General features: G+C 34.3%; 1 long non-coding RNA gene across 1 annotated transcript; it reads right to left on the bottom strand.

Moving 5' to 3' along the window:
* Window positions 1–1,478: 1,478 nt before the first annotated feature.
* On the bottom strand, window positions 1,479–5,530 carry LOC138900742 (uncharacterized). Its single transcript, XR_011411983.1, has 2 exons — window positions 5,356–5,530; window positions 1,479–2,141 (listed from the first exon to the last, which is right to left on the bottom strand). It is a non-coding gene; the product is annotated as an uncharacterized lncRNA (long non-coding RNA).
* Between the last annotated feature and the right edge of the window lie 2,627 nt (window positions 5,531–8,157).

The following is an 8,157-nucleotide window of genomic DNA, read 5'->3' as shown; positions in this document are numbered from 1 at the left end:
CGATGAATAAAGTCAACTCTTGATGCTTAAGTGTCACATTAGAACTATATATGAATAAAAGTTTAACTTGTCGCCTTGTTGATAATACATAAGTAGAGTGGATAATTGTTGGTACCAATTGATGTGTGAATGACTCACCTTAGATTGGTTGTAATGGCCCTTAACTTGTGGAGGTTGGGACTATTTTATTTGCTTGAGGACAAGCAAAGACTTAAGTTTGGGGGAGTTGATAAGTGAGATTTTGACTACTTATTAGCACCTTTTAGCTTTTGTTTTAGTCTAAAAGCATTGAATTGTATTCTCGAAACTAATAAAATGTGCTAAATTGCAGGAATATTAGAAGATGGACTCCCGAAATAAAATCCAACTCAAAAAGGAGTAATCTAAATTCAAGGCAATAAAAGGCACAGAAGCTCACAAAGTGCAGACCGCAGAATTTCATCTGCGGCCGCAGATGATGAAGGAAAGTCCAGCAGACTTTTGTGCAAAGTGTGGACCGCACAAGAATTTTGCGGCCGCAAAAGCTGGGCTAGGAACAAAGTTCAGAGAATGTGCAATTTTTCAAGTTTCAAGTCCCTTAGAAGTAAGGACCACACAAGAATTGTGCGGCCACAGAAGTAAAAGTGCGGACCGCAAAACCAAGTTGCGACCGCAGTTACAAATCGGCGGACCACAGAAAGAATGCCTTGCTGCCACAGATCAGAATTATGCGGCCGCAGACCTCCAGTTCCTAACAAGTTTAAGAAATCTACGAACCGCACATGGAATTGTGCGACCACAGAACCTCTCGAGAGGCATTTTTGCCCGAAATTATTAGCTTTGTATAAATAGAAGAGTTTCACAAAATTAGGTCAACTTTTGACATCAACAACTACAAATAGCCATTTCTTTTTGCTTCTTTTAGTAGTTTTTCATATTTTGGGATAATTTAACATAGATTATATTATTTTAATTTTACAATATGAGTTTAATTAGCATTTCTTCTTGTATTTCTTCAATTTCAAGAATGAGTAGCTAGATTTTTACTAGAGTTGAGTGTTTAACTTAATGCTTGTTTATGGTTGGGTGTTTATTATTTAGCCTTGTTCATGCTTTAATTTGTAAAATTAATGGTTGCAAATATTAGTTCATACCTATTTGACTTAGTCTATACTTGAGAAAGAGAGACTTAATCTAGGACAACTCGGCTAACAAGAAATTGAGTCAATCGAGAGATTGATAATCCTAATTAAAAGGTTTAACCTAGAGATAGTAATAACCCGACTTGAGTTTTTATCAACCGTTTTGTGCAATTCTCATTTGGACTTGAGAAAGCCAAATTGAGAAACATCACTCTCTGACTGAGAGGTATTGAGTGGGTAATTGAGAGTTGATAGCTATAATACACCCCGATCAATAAAACAAGCATTAAGGTTTATATTCCATTAGGCAAACACCTAGGTGATGGTCATAGTCCTAGGATTTTACAAAACTTGAAAAACAACAAAAAAGAATTCTCTTAGTTTTATTTCTTAACTTTGCTATCATAGTTTTAAATAAGACATAGAAACAACCCAATTTTTTGGAAGTATAAATTAAGATAGTCAAACTCACACACTACAATATATACTCCTAACTCCCATATATAGCTCCCTGTAGAAATCGATCCCGACTCTTGTTGGGTACTATTATTGCAATTGGCCATTTCATAACCTTGATTTGAGGTATGAAATTGGACGAGATCATTATGCCACTCCATCAGTTGTAGGAGACAAATTCCAGCCCAGGACACTAGCATGTGCCATGATGGGGTAATTAACAATCCAAAAGAGGTACCCGTTATTTGATCTTACTAACAAAACTTTCTTTGTTAGCAGGATTGTCACCTTTAGAGAAAATGTCTTTCCCTTCAAGTCCACAAGTGTTGACAGAATTCCCTTATTTGCTCCTAGTCAATAGGCACTTGATGAAGATGTTACTCTGCCAATTGTTTCTCAGAATGGTGAATCAGCTGTCGCTGAAGGGAATATTGAACCAGATGATGCTGGAGGTCCAGATAATATTCAGGGAAGCTGCACACTATGACAATGACAGTAATAGAGAATCACCACCTCTCTACCAAGAAGATGACATGGCAGACATGCCATAGAATCATCACCTCTCTACCAGAAAAAAAAACAAAAGAAATTTCAATTGACAACAATAAAAAATATTTTAAAAAAGGACTTGTGTTGGATTGGCACTACAAATCTAATCCAAATAAAATAGATACAAACAAGTATAGATGGGAGAATAAATTAAGTGGAAAACAAAACTATAATTTATTTAGATTTATTTAATCCAGAATAGATTCAATCAAGTTAAGTGAGATAAGCAAACTTGATTTCTTTTTTAGTTTTAGTAGAGTTCCAATGAAAAACGGAAAACCACCCAATTGAAATAAATGCCCGAATTTTATATTTCGAGGATCAATAAAATAAGAAGTTTTGTCGTTATAGAACACAGAATTCAATGGAAGCAATGATAAAAAAAATACAAATAGAAAAGGAAAGGGAGAAAATACAAAAAAATAGAAGAGAAAAGTCATACAAAGTTATATACAAATGACTACCCCCTTTTTTGTATTTCCTTAATTTATTTCCTTAATTGAATTTCGGTTGATTAGGACGGAGTTCCTTAAAAACCTCCGCCTTCTTTAAAATATCTTTTAAAATATCCTGAACAGTTTCTGTAGGTTGAGCCCCTTTTTCAAGGAAATATAAAATAGCAGGAACATTTAAATAAGTTTGATTCTTTATCGGATCATAAAAATCCATTTTTCGAATATCTTTTCCTTCTCTTCGGGATCGAACATCAATTGCAACGATTCGATAGACGACTCATTGGGATAGATGTAGATGAATGGCAGACATGCCATATGCAGAACCTGCTATTGGAGAAGCAACTGAACATGTTGATTATGCAATAGAGATTGTAAATGGAGACATAAGTTGTGAAACTGGAGTTGAAGTTGCACATCCTTGGCCAGATTATAATGCTCAAGATTGAGACTATTCTCTGAGAAGGTCTTCTAGGGACAAGACTCCATCACTTTGGCTAAAAGATTATGTAGCTACACAAGCTTCTAGTTCATGTGTTTACTCATTAGAAAAATATCTGAGCAATGGAGGACTGTCATCCAAATACCAATCACATATAGCAGCCTACTCAATACGTGTTGAGCCTACTTCTTTCAATGAGGCATCACAGGATCCTAAATGGATTGATGCAATGAAAGGTGAGTTGTCTGCTCTGGAGGAGAACAAGACTTGGATTATTACACCTCTGCCACTAGGTAAGAAAGCAATAGGATGTAAATGTATTTACAAAATAAAGTACAAAGCGAATGGAACAGTTGAAAGATACAAGGCAAGACTAGTAGCTAAAGGGTATAATCAGAAGGAGGGTCTTGACTACCAGGAGACTTTTTCTCCTGTTGGCAAGATGGTTGCAGTGAGGGTGGTTATATCTATTGCAGCAGTTCAAGACTGGTTCATCGACCAGATGGATGTGCACAATGCCTTCCTACAGGGAGACCTTTATGATAAAGCATACATGCAGATTCCTTAAGGTTTTGCTAGTAAGGGGGAGTCAGGCATGGTATGCAAGCTTGTTAAGTCCCTTTATGGACTAAAACAAGAATCAATGCAGTGGAATGTGAAACTTGTGGAGGCACTAGTACAATCAAGATTTGTACAAAGTCAACTAGATCATTCTCTGTTGACAAGGAAGATTGGACAAAATATAGCAATGGTTCTTGTCTATTGATCACATACAATGACAAAGACTTAGTCTTAGAGACAAAAGGCATTCTACAACAAGCATTCAAGATAAAAGATCTAGGAGAATTGAAGTTCTTCCTAGAAATAGAGTTTGCAAGATCCAACCAGGGAATTCTTATGAATCAAAGGAAGTATGCTTCACAACTTATATCAGATTCAGGTTTAAGTGGAGCTAGACCAGCATGGACTCCTCTAGAGTGCAATCTAAAGTTAACTATCAAAGAATATGACAATCATATGGGAAAAAAGAAGATGAACTCTTGGAAGATGTTGCCTCATATCAAAGATTGATAGGCAAACTATTATACCTCATCATGAAAAGGCCAGATATAAGCTTTGCTGTACAAACCTTGAGTCAGTTCTTACAACAACCTAAGAAGTCTCACATGGAGGCAACACTGAGAATAGTGAGGTACATTAAGAGAGAACCAGGAATGGGTGTCTTATTGTTAAGCAAACTAACAACTCAGCTCAATGCCTACTGCGATGCTGATTGGGCCTCATGCCCAAACACCAGATGATCAGTGACAAGGTATTTGATAAAGTTTGGAGAGTCATTGATATCCTAGAAGTCAAAGAAGCAAACAACAGTCTCCAAAGGTTCAGTAGAGGCTGAGTATAGAGGGATGGCTTTTGTAGTGTTAGAGGTTGTTTGGCTAATCAGACTATACTCAGAACTTGGTGTCCACTTGACTTTGCCTGTGACACTACTATGTGATAGCAAGGAAGCAATTCAGATTGCTGAGAATCCAGTTTACCACGTGAGAACAAAGTATATAGAAATCGATTGCCACTTCATAAGGGAGAAGGTTTAGAATGGAAGTGTAGCACCAAATCATGTGCAATCAAGAGAGTAACATGCATATATTCTAACAAAAGGACTTGGCAGACCACAACACGAGTACTTGGTTTCCAAGCTGGGATTGTATAACATCTTTGCACCCTCTAGCTTAAGGGGGAGTAATGAGACTAGTCATGTGAGGCCAGGGTAGTTGAGTGTAATTTACTTAAGTTAATGGGTGTATATGTAGTATTAGAAGTTAGTAACTACCTACATGTGGGTCAACTGTTAAATGTTAGTTAGTGGTGAGATATGTGTATATATATATGCACTACAGTATAGAACAAAGATGTAATTCATTCTTCTCTTTACTGAATGAAAGAAGAAGTTGTTGAGCTCAAACTTCTCTCCTCAATTTCTTCATCATCATCATCATATATATATATATATATGTTGTATTTACACTCCAAAATAACGAATACACTCAAATCCGGCCAGATATGAGAAATACAAGAAATAAAATATACTCAAATCTGAGAAAATTCGGTCAGTTGGCCATGGTTTCCGGCCAGAGATGACGATAGTAGTGGAGGTAATGACGAAGCTAATCTAGTACTCGAGTTTTTCGACGGGTTTAATTAACGAAGGCAGTGAGTAATTGGTCTTCATTGGCATAAGAAAATACAGCGATGGAAAGAAATAAACCCAAGAAAATTAGTGGGTGATGTTGGAATCATCTTTTGTTAACCTCCCAAAAGACTGTAAAATAATTACCTTTAGTAGTGCTGATGGAAAAATTGGGAGGGGAAAGAGTAAAAGCATCAAACATGGTGCGCCATGACAAGGAAGAGAGCTTGAGGGAAGAGGACAATTTGGACAAATACCTGATGACCCATCTCTCTTGAAGTCCAGATCGGGAGAAATAAGGGAGAAGAAGGAAATACAGGGAAAAGAGAGAGGATTGAGGGATCACTATTATATATTTATACTTTGCTATAAAATATAAAAAGTGACTATAAATAATAATATTTTTAAAATATTTTTGTTTATAATAAATATGATACATTATTTAGCTATAGCATATAAAATTTCCTTAATTTAACATATTAATAAGTTCAACAACTTGGGCCGGTCTATCACGCCCAATGCCTTATTTGGCCCAAATCCACCACCCATGCCAATCGGGAATTTTATTTGGGACATGGATCGACCCATCCCACATGACATGCTTACTTGCGATATCGCGATTAGTTCCAATATTATAATGTTAATTTTGGTTAAAAAATTAAGAAAACCAATTATGCATTTATCTTTATGATTTCTCATGACCCCTCCAATTCTCCCTGCGCCTTGAGCCATCTTTATTCAATTTATAGCAATCTTTTCTAGGTGAAACCCATTATATATATATATATATATATATATATATATATATATATATATATTTATTCTAGTTGTTTTACATGTAGTTTAAAGATATTCATTTTGTGTAATTAAGTAGAGAGTGTTCTTTTAGCGATCGAAACTAGTTTTTGGATGGTGAATAGTTGTATTTGGTAACTAGTTTACATCATTTGTATTGATCAGGCCAATAATTATTAAAGAAGGAAGGATTTATGGACCTGACATTGCAAGTTGGCTTGGGTGTGTTACTAGATTTTAGGAAGAAGGGAGGAGATACCTTTTGTATTTTCATCACATAATCATGAAAAGGACGTCCAATAATTTTTTGCTCTTCTTGAAGGTATGTAATAATAGTATTTGTTAAGCTTCTTCTCACAATTCTCAATTAAGTTCCACGGATACACAACGGGAAAGAAAGACAAATTTTGATACAAATTTTGATCTTGAATCAACATAACTTTGTGTTATGGTACTAATTTAGGAGTTGCAAAGTGACAATAAAAAATCGATAAAAAAAGAATTATTTAGATTCAAAATTCCAAGGTGTATCATATTTTTCATGATTCACATTTATCATGACGATTGATAACTTAAAGCAAACTCGAAATTTTTACTATATATCCACATTAATGCATCTCTCAGAATGTATATAACAAGGTATTAACTGAATAGCTACTTGAACGCATTGTATTTTAACCACATCAGGATAATTTCTCAAATCGAGATTCAAATTGTCTATCAATGACGAGACATTTACAAAAAGGAAAGCTACATTTTCCGATGATCGATCCAGCATGCACAACCCTATACATGGGCACATAGGCGGAACTAGTATTTCAATTTTATGGGTTCGGGATTCTAATCCTTTCAAGTTACTAGGTACTAAATTAATAATTTGTACATATTCGATATATTTTTAAAGACAAATATAAGATTTGAATCAAAGATATTGAGTTCGGCCGAACCCGCTCCCGATACTCCAGCTCCGCCCTGCATGGGCATCACCTTCCAGTATGCACAACGTAACCCTATACATGGGCATCACCTCTTGTTGCAGATCACTTGCACAAATTAAATCACTTTCTCTACAGACCCTTCATTCAAGGCATGCATCTAAGAGGCAGCAACAACACATAGCAGCCAAACTACATAATAAATTAATAATCATTAGCCCTTTTTTCGCTCATGAAAAACATCAAATTACAAGCTAATAAGAGAATGGTATTCGGGAAGGAAGGCAAATTAATTTGACGTGCTTCAATATTTATATTTTTATCACTGAAATCGTACCACTGTACTTTAAAAACTAATTATACGTATGACCGGCTCAAGAATAAAGCGCACCCAAGAGTTAAAAGGCCTCCCGTAATATTGCTATTATTATTTATATTTGGTACACACGGGTATTATAAGACAGAAATTATAGTATATGACAAGTAAATATTACAGAATAAGAAAGCCATTTTTGTCAATACACTACCTTGCTTTTTGTTGTTTAAGTAACATATAAGAAGATTTGAGTAATTTAATTTAAATTCTAAAATATTAGAAAAAGTTTTATTGTTGAAAACATGAAAAATTGAAATAAGAATTTAAAATATTAGAAATGGGATTTACATTCCTAATATCATAACCATGCAAGGAACTAATAAAGTTTTTTTTTATTAATTGAAAAGTTAAATAATTAACACAAGTAAATATGAAAGTTTTAAAATTAATTGTAATATTTTAACAAAGATTGTAGTTTTTTTGTGGTAAATAATTATGCATTAAATAGAAAGGTTAAATAATGAATACAAGAAATCCAACATGCAATACTTATGAAGGGTAATGAAGTTGATCGACATTTAATTTTGTGTTAAATAGAAAGGTTAAATAATGAATACACGAAATCCAACTTGTAATACTTATGAAGGATAAAAAAACTCGATAGACATTTTGTGTTGGATTTTCATGCTTTAGATAATAATATAAATAATATATAATTTTTATGTAAAAGGTTTTGATTTAAAAAAAAAATTGGTTGAGATTGTTCAACTGAATGAATAAATTAAGTTAAGTTTCTATCTCTCATTAATTAGTACATATACCTACCCTACTGGTTCTGATTTTTCCTTCTTTAAGTATGTTCTATCTTTTTTCTTTTCTGTGTTTATCTTGATTTTGACAAGA

This window comes from Nicotiana tomentosiformis, chromosome 11 (genome assembly GCF_000390325.3).
Source record: "Nicotiana tomentosiformis chromosome 11, ASM39032v3, whole genome shotgun sequence".
Classification (NCBI taxonomy): Eukaryota; Viridiplantae; Streptophyta; class Magnoliopsida; order Solanales; family Solanaceae; genus Nicotiana; species Nicotiana tomentosiformis.
The sequence above is the reverse complement of the archived record's forward strand: the minus strand, read 5'-3'. Positions and strand labels throughout refer to the sequence as shown.